Source organism: Dermacentor variabilis, chromosome 4, assembly GCF_050947875.1.
Source record: "Dermacentor variabilis isolate Ectoservices chromosome 4, ASM5094787v1, whole genome shotgun sequence".
NCBI lineage: Eukaryota > Metazoa > Arthropoda > Arachnida > Ixodida > Ixodidae > Dermacentor > Dermacentor variabilis.
In genome coordinates, this window is record NC_134571.1 from 229,819,311 (window position 1) to 229,835,190 (window position 15,880).

Genomic DNA, 15,880 nt, shown 5'->3' on the forward strand with positions numbered 1-15,880 from the left:
CCACTGGCTCTGCAAATGTTGCCTCTATTGTTAACCTAATATATTCCTGAGCTTCCTCTCCCTCTACCTTTGTTCCTTCTGGTGTGGTCAGTGAGTGCTCGATGTTGCTACGCGCCGAGGTTGCCAGCTCCTGAGACGCTTGCTAGACTTGGTGACAGTAGTCAGTTTTAATCCGGCAACCGTAGCAGCGTAGCAGCATGGCGTCTCGCTTGTGGTGTCGTGATGTGTGCGTACAGCCGTGTGTTTGGGCTTTATAAGTTGGTTCTTTATTCTATGTTGCGGGACTGTGTGGGTGTGGTCCATGTTGGCCGTACAGGTGGCAGTTATGCGACCGAGGGATCATCCTGTTGAAGTTTCCGGCGGTATGCGGTTTTCAGCGGTCACGCCTGTTGCAGAAGTGTCACTCGACGAGGTTACGAGCTTGAAGCTGTGGTCAGATTCCTCGTTGGCGTTCCGTAATTCTCTTCGCACGGACGCGGTACGTTGCAAAAGCCGCTTTCGCGATCTATCGTCGCGACGATAGATCGGGTTTTTTTATTACTATAAGTACTGATCCAGCTGTAGGGCACATGTAACCGACCAACGGAAGTCTCAGGAGAGCACCTGAGATTATAATAAAGCAGGCGGCGCAGGAACTCCAGGGCACCCAAGGGACAGTGGGGGGATCAAAGCTCGAAGCAGAACGGTACATAGGTTGGGGCCGCCGAGGCAAATGTGTGCCAGGGAGTGTTCGCACGGACAGCTCCCTTGGCACGCGCAGCAGTGCCTCGCAAGGTCGAGATACATTAATGGCACCTGCGCCCATGATCTTTCTTTTGCCTCGGTGCAGTGAGCACGATTAACGAGAATAATATGGAGAGCATCCGGTGCAGTCGCGAATGCGTCATGGCAAATGTAGCTCGCGTCGCCTGGCGTGTGCAGTAATACCAGAGTTGGTTGTGTGAACTTTATGCATAATACGCTTTGTTACGGTACCTTAACGCAATGGGTCTAGAGGACGGTGTTGGTACATTTTTTCGTACCGCCCTAATCCTATACCCCCCACTACAATCACACACACATACCCCCCCCCTTTTCTTTATGTATACATACAATTCCTTGCCATGACGGATCATAGCCTCCTTTACTTTTGAACAATAGAGGAGGCTATGGACGGATTGAACAGTTCAAGTTGTCAACTTGTCAATAACTGTCATAGGAATTGCTGTAATAAACACAATTCCACGATCGGATTGTTTACTCTCATTTTTTGTTGTAACACTGAGGACTACATAGAACTTTATTTTGTATATGTGAGAGAAGCATGTGGATATCACGAGCTTAAGCCAATGTGCGATACACAGACAAAGCAGCTGCTACAACATGAACTGCATTGAGGGCCACACAACACATACGTAATTAAAGGTGCAAAATATAGGAGGAAGCTTCAAAATACGTTCTGTAACACTGCAAAGTATAACATATATTGTATGTGTACAATAAATGTTCAAAAAGACAATGCATCAATGTCCCGTTTGCCTTCAAGTTTATTATCAAGTTCAAGTTTACTGAAGTTTATTATGAGCATATGTACAACAGGAATCTACTGACACACCCGCAGTCAAGGTGGCTGTTCGAGGTGTGCTGGCTGCCTCAGTGTAAGAAAAAGAAATTGGGTGAATGTCGACACCAGTGCCACTGCTTCTTGCCTCTGACCTGCACGTGCCTCCACGGCATCTTTGTGCACAAGTGTGCTGGCGTGGCGAGGCGTAGGAGTCATCCGAGAGAAAGAGTATCGTTTACATGGAAAAGTGGCTGTTCACATTGCCTGTTGCTTTCCCTCAAATGTTTCCTTGGCGACTAGGGTGACACACCCGCAGTCGAAGTGGCTATTCGAGGTGTGCTGGCCGCCTAAAAGAAAAAAATTAGATGAATGTCGATACCAGTGCTATTGCTTCTTGCCTCTTACCTGCATTTGCCTCCACGGCCTATTGGCTTGCGGAGTAAGTATGAGGGAGCTGTTGTGGCTAGGCGTAGTCATTGTCTAAGCAAAAAGAAAAGGCCATTCAAATGGGGAATTATGGAAATAAATGCAGTTGTTATGTCTGCTTCTTGCACTCTTCTTGCCTAAAAGTTTTCAAACATAGTGTCCAGTACACACCAGCACTCTGACTGCTTCTGCTTTTTACCTGCAGGTGTTGCTGCGAGATCCTTAGTATGGCTGCGTGCAGCATTGTAGCACTTGGTGGAGGCATTTGAAGTGGTAGCCAAAAATATAAAGAATCCTCCTTGTCTGCATGAATGCTTTCAATTTCTAAATGCAGTGGTAACTATCACTATTAGTTCAAGGCCACCCACATCTATGCGGCAAGTGCCATAGCTCGAAACTGAATTTTTTCTTTAGTGTTTCACAAGGCGTCTGATATGTCCACATTAGATGTGATGTGTTTGTTTTTATTTATCCCAGTGTGGAGAGAGCATCATTAAATTGTTTTTTTATTTTTGCGTGTCTTGTATTTTGGTTTATTTCTGAATTTATCAACCAGCAGTCTCATGATGCTAAAGACTTATGTAATGGCAATCAGCTTTTGTTTTGCAGAAAAACAACGCATTTCCTGACCCATTGTTTGACATCCTCTCACTCGCATAATTTTGCAGAGTATTCTACCTATATTGACATGCTTGACCTCCACTAAAGAGTCTTGCATTTTCAAATACGACTCTTTCCTTAAAATCATTTGACACTTCTCGTAATTTCTGTACCTTGGGCTTCTGATACTCTGCATTCACCATTTTTGCTTGTTTCTGACTAGAAATGTCTTCTTTAATTTAGAGCTTAAACTTTACCTTTGGAACACACGGAATGGCTTGCCATTGCATATATGCATAAAAGGGAAACATGTTTCATTAAACATTTGCAAAATCCAACTGAAGATTGATGAATGCAGCTTGAAGTCTGATATGACTGAATGAGCCATAAAAGTAACTCATTTCACTTTGTAAATTAAAACACACATTAGTGTGATGTACAAGATACATTACACTAACGTGGTGGGTTCTCTTGCTTATACAGCAAAATAATCGGTTCGCGAGAAAAAACATTATCTTTGCATACCTCTTGTACACACTGATTTAAGGAAAATGAGCTGAAGCTGTCCACATGATCACTTATTTTACCTGCGAGTATACTCAACAAAAGTGTGTCCCAGCTGCTTAGTGGTATTTGAGATTATGTCAGTATTGCATATGGTGCCTGTTGTCTCAAATAATTAATTTTGAAAATGCTCGCAGGGATCTGATGTGCATATCTGCAGTTTATGGATACATGTAAAAGACTCAGCATCAAGTGCAAGTGAACGGTCCCACAGACCCGGAGTCGATCATGCAAATAGATTCGCTGCACAAATTTGTGACCAGAAAAATATTCCACATGAAATGGCATGCAAGGAAGTGCTGAAAATATTGCACAGTTAATAAAACGCCTACGCTATTAACGGAGGTGAGGCGTGCAGACAGGACACAAGAGTAGAGTATTTACAAGCAAACAACACGAGCGCTGCCCACCTCTCTACTCTTGTGTCCTGTCTGCACGCCTCACCTCTGTTTTGCATAATGAATCCTTACCAACTAGCTCAACTTTCTGTCGTTCTAAGTCTCGATGCACTCGATTTCGTCCGCATTAGGCACTCGCCTCTTGATTACTTCGTGGCACAGAAATACTCCGCATCAGGCTGTTTTTCTGCTGTGACCTTTGTAGAAGCATGATTGTTCAAAGTGAAACAATTAAACAGATTCTTTGAGTTGCTTGCGGCTTCGCCAGTACAATTCCGGTGCGCTGGTCCGCCTGTCCAGCAATTTCCTACTGAAGGGAAACCTGCAAATAAAAACACCGCTCCGCATGTAGAAAAATGCTCTACTGTGACGCTTCTCAAACGATTGTGATGCACCACAAGAGCTGCCTACTCGCGTGATATTCTCAACAAGGAGATACATTCGTTTACTTACATGTTAAGTTATATGGCAGAGCACTTCGGGGCTTCGGTGGCACATAAGGCACGAGTTTGCCATTGCGTCCGATGTCGACGCGCGATCGCATGTCAAACCTAAACTGTACGAAACTACTGCGCATCCAAAAAACAGATTCGAAACCGAAATTCGCGTCATTCTTTATTGCATGAATGCGTACATCGTGATTTACATAAGTCTCGGACTTAGCGATCGCTTTCTGTAAACCGAATATCAACGTACCACCTTCATAAAGCCATCAGGTATGCGTTTTTAGATGGCAAAGCATTAGGTGACCTGTACTTGCTTTCAGCTCTTTCAATAGTAATTGCGCTGGCCACATTGACCAGTAGCAACAGGGCGGCGCCCTAGAGGTTCCCACTTTTCCGGCCCAGCTTTTCCTCTAGAGTTCTACTAACTCTATGGCATAGGGCGCTCCAGCTCCTGAGCCCACTACCCCCTTCTAGAACACCATAGTGCGACTGTTTTCACAACAAATCCGTGCAGGGGCGGAGCCGCGCCTCAATGACGTATCGCATGAGGCCCCGAACACTCTCAAGTTCAACAAATGGCCACAGAGGGCGAAAAATCAATCGAGGCGCGTTTCAGCGTAAGCGCGCAAGTGGAGCTACTGTAATATGGTCGAATACTTTAATTTGTGCTTTCTCTGCTAGGGGCACTGAACATGCTGAACTTTTTATTTTACACAAACCATTGACATGAACAATCAACGTGTCTAAGGATATTTTTTTACCGCAGGCAAATAGGCAGTTGATTTTTTTTTAATTTGATTGTTGAAGCTGCTTTTTAGTCATAGCGTCAAGGTTTTTGTACTTGATTAACCACCGACAGCCGACAGCCTATTGGTATCGATGTGTTTCCTGGCCGTTGGCGTTCGAATACTACGGCGGTAAAACATTTTCGAAAGCATGCTGGTTTCGTCTGCGAGTCATTAGAGAGTTTTAGAATAGGGGCCCCAATATTTTGGGACCCCAAAGAGCTTTGCGGGCGTTAGCGTTGGGGCACGCAGGAGTGAAGAGCTTTAGAATAGGGTTTTACGTTTGCGGAGAGCGTCTTGCGCTGACAGCGCCACTACGGCGTCAAAGAAAAGCTATTAGAAATAATTAAATAAAATATACCATTTTATGATATGAATAGTAAATTTTACTTGCGTGTATTCGCGTTTAATTACAATTTAGAGGTTATTCTTCAAGCAGCAAACAATTAGTTGTGCTTAGTTTTGAGCAACAAAACCAACTTTACGTGCCTTCACCAGCCAAGCTTAGCCGTGTTAGGCCTACGAGCCATAAAATCCACACTCGAATTCGGAATCAGCGGCGTCTAATGAATCAGTCTTCATAACACACGTTAGTTGAGAGAAAGCGATAACTTTAGTCACTTCTCCTAGCTTGGGAACTTCACGCGTTACCGCGAATCGAACCCGGTTGCGTGTTTCTATTTCCTCCCAAGCCCAGCGCTCGATCGCTGCGCCGCCATGCGCCGCCCGCACGTACTACATCTCTAGGTACTTTTTGCGTGCGTCTATTTGTCGTACAAAAATCCCTCACGTGACCTGATCCTAGGTGCCTAGGGACAGCATCGTTTAGGGATTTTTGAGAAGGCGCGATGCTGGCGCCGAGCGACGCCGTGGCGTGTTCGTCCTCGGCTTATCGTTCTCTGGACCGCGCGTTGTTCAACATTGGCTCATGTGATTGTACGTGCGTTGCTTGTGTGTTGGTTGTAGGTTCTGTGTTACTTGGCGGAAATACGTGAGTAGTGGTGGTGCGGCAGTGCGGCTTTGGCCTCGGTGAACTCTGGCAGTACAGAATCTGCGTTGTGTGACCCGTGCTTTCTAGAGAACCCGGCGGTGGTGACGATTGAAATATCGAACTGGCCTAGCGCCTCGGCAGCGAAGTTCAGCGAACCACGATGTGGCGTCGCCGTGTCCGACTTTGCGTAACGGACATCGAGAGATGTGCTGCTCGCTGCAAGTCATGTAAATGCAACTGCGTCGACAGCCCACTGTTCAGCGCTGAATGTGTGTTTGGTGTGCTGTGCTTGAAACGAGTGGTGCAGCCGTGCAGCGGGGGTGGCTGAGGAGCAGAGTGGCTTAGGGGCTTCGTTTGCGCGTTCACAGACATGTGCTTACGTCTTGGTATCATTAGCGGCTGTCGCGAGACTGTGGTGTGCTAGCTCCTTGCCTAGTATAAGGTTTACGACGCTAACACACAGCATGTTCACGTTTTTCCGCGCTAATGTCATTTGCATGACGGCCGAGTTGAAAACGAGACATATAGTGTTCTTTGCGTTTGTGTGTTGTAAATTACTTTCTATTGTGGAAGTTCTGGGAGTCTTATTACGCAAGGAGTGCGAACGTAAACATAAACACATATTTGTGATGAAATTTTGAATTACCCATAATACCTTTTACGACTGATAAGTGGCCTACATCGCCTGTGTGAACCAGCTACCGTATGTTGCGACGCTCTTTCGTGTGGTAGAATGATGCATGGTGCGCGTTTATTTCTGTACTGCTGTAAAAACCATTTGTTTATTCACTCAATACAAATGTACGGCTTATTCGCCGCAGTACATTTTAGTTACGCGGTGAAGCATACTATAAGTGGGAGGGAGCCGCTGTCAGCCAGCATAGTATGTCCACTTAGGCGATCTGAGAGGCGGCGGGCGCGCGAGTGTATAATTAAAGAACTCTTATTATGTCCAGTGACAGTGGAGATCATTAACTGTAGCACCAAAGTAGTGGACCATTACCAGAAAGGCATGTAGTATGCCCATCTCAATTCTTGTGCTTATGCCAGTCTTCATTTTTACAGCAATAGCTGCTATGGGCGAACTCCCCGGGTTGTTCTGATGTTACTGGTGTTGTCACTGGAATTCCCGAATTTCTTGCTAGAATATTGCAAATAAAGTTCTCATTGTGCTGCGAGGATTCAAACATATGATTAAAAGAGTAGCAGTCCACAATTCTACATTTCAGCCACTCTGCTGAAGATTCAGTCGCGGTGAATACTGATCCCGGAGAGCATGATCTAGCCAACAGGTGCCATGATTGGCTAACACCTGCTCAATGTCTGCGGACTGTATATAGAGCTGGCATCCACACCTTCAAGCTCTTGCACATCACCTTCCCACTTGTGAAGGCAGTCCTATGTTAAATTTTCTTCTTGTAATGACAATGATTGGGTGCACCTGCTTCATTAATCTTCTTCTAGTGCTTGGCTTCTCAGATTTACTGGATAGAGCTGTTGGTGTCTTGTTTTCCTCAAGCAAAGCGCAAGACCTAGCAATGGCTAGCCCAAATATAGATTTGAGAAAACCAAAACGAATTCACCAGTAAGAAGCTGAAGGGTTGTTTTGGTGTAGATCAGTGGCTAAGTCCGGATATGAAAGAGGAGGAAGAAAAGCCTAGTCTTTCCACGTTAACACTGTGAGGCACAACTCCCACAAATAAATACGACTCTTATTTTACTTTTTTAAGGATATTACCGACTTGCATTGGCAAGTGTTCACTTCAACAAACACTGCATGAAGTGATCCTCCTGTGCATATTTCACCAGCTACTGCATCATTGTTTCCCATTATGAGTGAAACTGCAATTTTCTTTATGCTACAAGTTGCCCAAATTTGTGTTTTGCAGTAGGATGTTAGCAGTGCTATTAAGGCACTTAAAACTCATGAATTGTAGTAGAGAGAAAAAAAAGTAAGAAAGCAGTGGCTTTTTGTGCGTAGACTATGCATACACCTGGTGCTCTTATGGTCATTTTTTCCCTATCCGCTAAACCATCCTAAACAAGAAAAGTTTATACACAATTAGTTTATACACAGACCACAACTAAACCACAGGTATCGTTGGTAAGCAAAGTATACTTGTTCGGTGATATTTTCTGCAGCCCTGCTATTGGGCTTTCCTTCCTTCCTTTTCAGCTGTGCAGGTTCATTAAGAAGTGATGATACAGTTTGACAATTTTAATCGTTGGAAGACTTAGCGAAACCTTTTTCGGGTTGCTTTTTCTTGGTTTCAGACTCTGCACATTGCATTTTAAGGCGTGTTTTCTGTGTTTGTTGCTTTTTCTTTATGGGTAGGGCATGTCAACATTTTTTACACCATTTCAAGTATGTTGTGCCATAGACTGTTCTTAGACGGAGTCTCGCCCTTTCATTCTGTACAATTTGATGTCGGTTTTTTGTGTCCAAGGCCGTTTTACAGCGCGATTGTAGCATTTTGCCAAGTTTTGCCTCTGTCACCCAAGCTTGAAAGATTGCTACCCACTGCTGGTGGCATGACACATGTGACATTTCTTTTTCAATAAAAGGAAGTCTGTCACTTATTCTGTGCACTGGTTGTCTTTTGTCTCTTTGAATTGCAACTTGTTACCTATATTTGCTCTTTTGTTGCATTTCAGATTAGGAATGGCTATCATAATTGACATTTAACCATACTGCACACAATGTGGTTGATATGTAATTGCAATATATGGCCACCATAAATAAATAAAAGTTAATAATTCAAGAATAGTGCCTTTGCATGGTGGTGCAGCCATGAATTGTGGCTATAAGGTACCAGCGCTGCAGATAGCACTGCTTGTGCAGAATATGGTTCAACTCTACTACTTTCAAACATCATTGTTTTTATCTGCATTTGTATAGCTCCAGTTTCTACGAACAACACACATCTGGTGGAAGAGTGGCTTGCACCTGCAGTTGGGCCCAATGAATAGCCAAATTTCTGCCCGTTTTCATGTTACTAGTAAAGGCAGTCGTTTTTATAGTAGCCTGTTTGCCCAGTGTAGAAGCCGCTGCAGGGTGTCGGGATCTCGTACACATCTTCAGCTTTGCAGGGGACACAGCATCTGGCACATAGTTTGTCACAGGCCATGTATTCGGGGCAAGTTGAGTTCATTCACTAGCAAAGGGAGAACCAAGCTTGTTGGATATGAAGTAAACCGCCTGTATACTCAGTGGCCTTTTTCATTTCGTGTGACATGTGGTTATAGCGACCCTTGTTTTAAGCACTTCTTGTCCAGCAGCGGTCGTTTGCTTTTGAAACACTCAGGATAGCTTTCAGCAAGCTGGACAGGAATAACACTGAAAAACCAGTAGATGTTAATTCTCGCACTTATCATGCGAAGCTTCGTACAGTATGATGAGGGCGTAAATAAATGAGGGTGTTCCTCAAGGCCTTGTAGCACATGTCACGAGTTTGGAGCAACATGATGTATAGCACTTTTTTGATTGCATGCTATAGGTTTAGCAGGTGTGGCCATGGTTGAAGTGCAGTGCAAGGTCAAGAAAACATATCTATGAGCAGCACCCTGGTAAAGGAGACTCTGGGAAAACTAGTGGGAAGCCAGTTGAACATCTGGTTGACCCACTTGCTGGCTCCATCAGGCAAAGTATGATAAAGAGAAGGAAGTCATCAACACATCAGAAGGTTTTTACATATAAACACTGTGCTAAGGTCATAACATGCCAACAAGTCTTAGTGCGCAGGCTATGCACAACCAACTACATATGGCTTCTGTTCGGACATTGCTCATTGTAACTAACAAGGATGGAGTGGACAAAAAAAGAACAGCAGCTCCATTAATTTGGTTTCACTGGTATCAACAGTGTTTTGTAAGTGTACATCGCCATACTCCCCAATGCCTTCTTGGGTGACATCAGCAAGGACCAGCTTGAGGCAAGGGGTAATAGACGTCTTTACAAGCTAAAAATGCATGCATGCATGGAAAGCGCATTGTGTCCAAAAAGTAGGCACTTCACAAGGGCACTGGAGAAGGAACAGGTTATTAACAGTGGGCAAAGACAAGCTACTAAACACCCAACACTGTTGCCATGTAACGACCTCTGAAACAATCCCTCTTAATGAGGAAATCATCTTTGTGTATCCATAAAGAGGGCAGATGGGCAAAGCCCCTTCAGTAATGCTGCCAGCTTCAAAAGCACATTTTGCACATCTTGAATGCTTCCTTCTTAAGACTTTGCTGGGTGCAAGCATTCTACTGTCCAAAAGCTGTCACTGAGAGCACTGTTGGTTTCGTGGCAATAAAGTTCAGAAGCAATTGCAACAAACCTCCCTTCCTAGTTGGCCTGGATGCTCACCGTGCTTATGAAGCAGCACCATGATGCAAGCAAGGTGAACTGATGCCTCCAAGCCCTTGTTCATTTATCACACTGTTCTGTTAGTAACAACCACGAGACTTGAAACCAACAAGCTCAAGTTCTCCACTCGCATGGTTACTGCGGAGGAGCCATAAAAAGCACAAAAACAGAAAACTCAAGGGAAAGGATAAAGCACCATTTAACACTTAGTATTGCTACAGCCCACGCCCTTCTTTTATTTTGTCTGGTCGTGCTACATCTTTTTACTATAGATAGGCATGTACTTAGGTGATGTTCCCAATCAGTGTCCAATTTTTATATACACTATGTGCTGGTTCAAAGAGGTTTGAAACACTGCAATGGAAGCTTCAAGTAGAAAAGGTGCCAGGAAGAAAAAAGAAAGCTGTGCTGCAACCATCTCGGCAACATGTTGTCCCTTTAATAAAAATTGTGCTTCCATATTAACTTGAGCCCTCCAGTTTAAAGTACCAGTGCACTTATGAACAATGAATCAATTCTCAAAGAGCATGTGCAGTCCAGCCAAAAGCAGGGGCAAGAATGCGCATTGCGCTCCTCCTATATTGAAGGTGAATAACACGTACCATAATGGCGAATGTGCTTTAGTAAGCTTCCCTGCAATATGAATTTGTAATGTACAAAGAATTTTCAATGAAGCTTACCACGAGCACAGATGCACTTGCAAATTATATCACAATTGAAGATAATGAGCAAACCTATGTGCCCTTTCCACTCTTAGTATGCTTTACTGCACGATGCTTATTTACACCCCTGTATTGCGGTGTAGCAAGCTACAATAGAAACTTTGCATAATTGGGCTTTTTAGGATTATCTTTCTCACAATACACTAATTTTTCGCGGTGAAGCCTAAGCAATGTACTGCGGTGAAGCATACTAAAAGTGAAAAGGGGCAAGAGTTCTTTAATCATACACTCGCGAACCCTCCGCCTCTCAGGTCGCCTAAGTGGACATACTATGCTGGCTGATAGCGGCCCCCTCCTACTTTTAGTATGCTTCACCGCGTAACTAAAATGTACTGCGGCGAAGAAGCCGTACATTTGTATTGAGTGAATAAACAAATGGTTTTTACAACAGTACAGAAATAAACGCGCACCATGCATCAGTCTACCACACGGAAGAGCGTCGCAACATACGGTAGCTGATTCACACAGACCGTGTAGCCCACTTATCAGTCGTAAAGGGTATTATGGGTAATTCAAGATTTCAGACACACGTGTTTATGTTTACGTTCGCACTCCTTGCGTAATAAAACTCCCAGAACTTCCACAATAGAAAGTAATTTACAACACACAAATGCAAAGAACACAAACATATGTCCCGTTTTCAACTCGGCCGTCATGCAAATGACATATAGCGCGGAAAAACGTGAACATGCTGTGTGTTAGCGTCGTAAACATTATACTAGGCAAGGAGCTAGCACACCACAGTCTCGCGACAGCCGCTAATGATACCAAGACGTAAGCACATGTCTGTGAACGCGCAAACGGAGCCCCTAAGCCACTCTGCTCCTCAACCACCCCCGCTGCACGGCTGCACCACTCGTTTCAAGCACAGCACACCAAACACACATTCAGCGCTGAACAGTGGGCTGTCGACGCAGTTGCATTTACATGACTTGCAGCGAGCAGCACATCCCTCGATGTCCGTTACGCAAAGTCGGACACGGCGACGCCACATCGTGGTTCGCTGAACTTCGCTGCCGAGGCGCTAGGCCAGTTCGATATTTCAATCGTCACCACCGCCGGGTTCTCTAGAAAGCACGGGTCACACAACGCAGATTCTGTACTGCCAGAGTTCACCGAGGCCAAAGCCGCACTGCCGCACCACCACTACTCACGTATTTCCGCCAAGTAACACAGAACCTACAACCAACACACAAGCAACGCACGTACAATCACATGAGCCAATGTTGAACAACGCGCGGTCCAGAGAACGATAAGCCGAGGACGAACACGCCACGGCGTCGCTCGGCGCCAGCATCGCGCCTTCTCAAAAATCCCTAAACGATGCTGTCCCTAGGCACCTAGGATCAGGTCACGTGAGAGATTTTTGTACGACAATTAGACGCACGCGTACTTTTTCGCCGAAGCGCCATGGTACGCGCCCTAGATTGTATTGGGTTTTGCGTCCCTGGCTGTGCCAGGGCGCGCAGTGTGTTCGGCCCAGCCCGCATTCGCAGAGTTTAGGCGGCGTAGGTAAATTTTAATTCTGAATGCTTAAGCAATTGTGTGCTTACCCAAAGAGAAAACCGTCCCTTCGTCCGTCCCGTAATAAGACGACCGCTTTCGATATAGCGCCCGCAGTAGCGAACGAATTTGCCTTTGCGCTGCCTTCCGCTTCAACGGAAATGAAGCGGCGAAAACACAGGGCTGGCGTTGCTCTCAGTTAACGCCTCATTCTGCAACTTTCGCATATCGCTTTGAAGTTAAGCGGACCCGCGTCTCTTCAAGACTATGTAAGCGGCAAGAACACAGCGCGCGAAGCTATGAGCTGTTGGCACTGTTTTGTGGGTATTGCAGATCGCTTTCAAGCTGCGTCCCACGCGGCATTGACGTAAGCCGCCGCCTGAGTACGTTCATGGCTCAATAATAAAGAATTTTAGGGCGTCCAGTATTCCGTCAAGCGCGGGCGGTTTGCCAGGTGAACGGGGGCGTAAACGTCAGCAGGCCAGATTGGTGGCGCCAGCTGTTGGCGCAAAGCTCAACCACACAAACACGGAGTCAATTGCTATATTCTGCTTATCTGCTGGTGTAAATTTTGCACAGCAGCGTAATCGTGTGGACAATTATGCCGCTGCCAAAAATTTGCACCGGCACCGAAGCAGAATATGGTAGCTTACTGCAATTTTAGCTCTGTGTTTGTCTGGTTGAGCTCTACGTCACCAAGGCGGCTGCATCGCGCCGGCCGCTCACGTTGCTCCCGCCCATCCGGCAATCCGCCCAAACCACCCTGTTGTCACCAATCCAATGGTGTCACGCGGATGAATAATCCGCTGAAGAGCGATAACGGCTTATAAAATGATCGGAACGGTCATCAGCGCACCTCGGGCCTCCACCTGCAGTACTTTAATTGCTTGCGTCATCAATGCTCCTTGCGCCGCTGTCGGCACTAGTTCGTGTCGCCACTGAGCTGTCGTTAGTAATGGCCTAATCAAGTTACATAACATTGGTAATGACACCGGGCTGCGCGGAGGTGAGCTAGTGGCACAATGCTTACGCATAGTCTCGCATAGTCTTACGCATAATCTCGCAGAAACTCCTCTGGGAGTTTCTGCGAGATTTTTTTTGTTGTTGTTCCTGGTCGTTTAATATGCGTCGTGTATGGCGCCAGCGCACTGCTATTGTTTCTGCTGGAAGAGAGATAGTGATGTCAATAAGGAAGATTGAGCGCAGCGATGATGTGGCTCGTGGTGCGAGAAACCCTCCATGCCCCACGATTATCCCAGCTTTTGTAGATCGAAGCGCCTCGCACACCACGACCAACTTCTTATCACATCCCTTTATCCCCTTATCCAAACTGAAAAATTTCGTCCAGTGTTGCGTCAGCGTCCGCACACAACTCTTATTTCGAAGCAGCCTATAGGCGGCTTGTTTTGAAACACCTATTTTCTCTTAGCGACAGCTGGGTGAGCAGATTGTGCGCCCAGGCACAACATCTCCCTAGGCCCACCTACAAGTACCTACAAGGATCTAGGGCGCTCGCCGTGAAGCTTTGGGGAAGAAGTACCTAGAAACGTGGTACACGCGAGCAGCGCATGGCGGCGCAGCGATCGAGCGCTGGGCTTGGGCTTAAATAGAAACACGCAACCCGGTTTGGTGCTAGGTTAGAGCCGTCGCTTCGATGGGTGCCGCCATGTTTGTTGACGCAAAGCTTTTGGGAACGCTATTTGAGCTCCCGCTAAATCGGTGAAATAGCGTTCCCAACGCAAAACCCAAACGCAGTTTGCGTCTCGCGCATGCGCAGTGGTTTCGACGCTATTTCTTTGGGGCCCCAAAACGTTTGGGGCCGCTATTCTAAAACTCTCTATTACACAGACTTGCTGTAAAGAGGTCTACTCTTGGCAAAAAATAGTGCCTCATTTTGTTTAGGCGTTGATTATCATAATGAATGCGGCGGATGTTGACGGAATACGCTTGAAGGTATGTTTTTATGCCATTGATCTCCATAACACCGTAAGTACGCAAACCGATGTCACAGAACACCCGATGCATCGTTGTGTGTTCTCCGTCATCGCTTGTTTGCTGTACGCCTACTAATTCTTCACTTCTTCTTCTTCAAGTGTTGCATCCTCCTTTTGTCCTTGTTCTCTTCTGCTTCACTTACAGTATGTCGTTCCGTCAGCTGTAATGCGCATTTGCAAAACCAATACGTTTGATAAGACGCAGTGCTTATCATAATTTCACTACACATGTATTAGGCTGGCACATATGGTTCAGATACAGATACGTGTATGCGGACTTGCACGACGTTGATGCGGAGATTAAGATAATTATGACACCCGTAAGGAAGAGGCAGCTGACGGCCGTAAGCTGTTGCGTTCTTTCCCTCAAATTACCCGGCCTGGTAGTGCTCTAAATATGCTGTATAAAAGTGACACGCGGTGACAGGGAAATTATTATGTTTAGCAGCCGACTGTACGTTTTGTAGCTTAGGTCTTCTTTCTTGTGCGTTTGTGCTACCCTTAATGAGCCATTTCTTGACTATGTTCTTGACTATGTAACCGCGTTTGTGTGGATCCGTAGACGTGTGCTTTTTGTTGTACTTGTAAAATGCAAATAAAATATTTTCAAGCTTACTCAATCTTTGGTGTGTGCGTTTATTTCAGTCGAGGCCATCGTGCCACCTGGAAACCGCACTCTGTCAGTAGCCCTACACGAAATGCAACAGCTGGAGCGCGGCGGCACAACTCAGGGTAACGGCGACGTAATAAACGAAAAACCGCTCGGGATGCCCTTAAAGGTCAGTTCAGAGTGTGCCTTAACTCGATATGACTCAGCGCTACACATATTCTGCTGCGCCTTGATCGTGCTCCCGCCAGGTTGGTTGCTGTGTGGCAAATGTAGCGCCTACATACATCTGTAGGCGCTACGTTTGCCACACAGCAACCTAACTGGCGGGAGCACGATCGATGCGCAGCAGCCGGAACCAGGTAGGTAAAGCGACCATACTGTGCAAAACCCCGTTTCCGATGGATGGATGGATGGATGATTGTGGCTCAACCCTTTGAATCGGGCGGCGGCGGCGCGCGCCGCCTAGCCTTTAATGGTTCTATATGCATGCATACCTATGTATTTACTCCTTTACTTTTGCGTTGATATTGTCCACCAATCAGATAGCCTCGGTTTAGTTATTTCTACCTGTTCAAAGTCTATTCTACTTTCACTGTCTTTAAAACGCAAGGCTTTGAATAGTTCCCCGTTAGATTCAACTGCAGGGTGAAGTTGTTTACAAGCAAGTATCAGGTGTTCCGCCGTTTCCTCCTCCTCTCTACACGCCTCGCACACCAAATCTATCTCCTGGTATCTGGCTCGGTACGTTTTAGTCCTCAGTACACCTGTCCTGGCTTCGAACAACAATGAGCTTCCCTTAGAGTTATCGTAAATATTTTCCTTGGCTATTTCTTGCTTAAACGTCCTGTATTTCTCCAATGCCGATTTGGTTTGCATATCTGTACTCCACATACCCCTCTCTGCCTCCTTAACCTTTTTCTTGACAGATGATTCCTTACTTGTTC

The 15,880-nt window shown here is 45.8% G+C and overlaps 1 long non-coding RNA gene across 1 annotated transcript; it reads left to right on the forward strand.

Annotated features, from left to right (window-relative positions):
* Nucleotides 1-252: 252 nt before the first annotated feature.
* On the forward strand, nucleotides 253-2,480 carry LOC142580167 (uncharacterized). The gene is made up of 2 exons (XR_012827605.1): nucleotides 253-478; nucleotides 2,175-2,480. It is a non-coding gene; the product is annotated as an uncharacterized LOC142580167 (long non-coding RNA).
* Nucleotides 2,481-15,880: the final 13,400 nt, after the last annotated feature.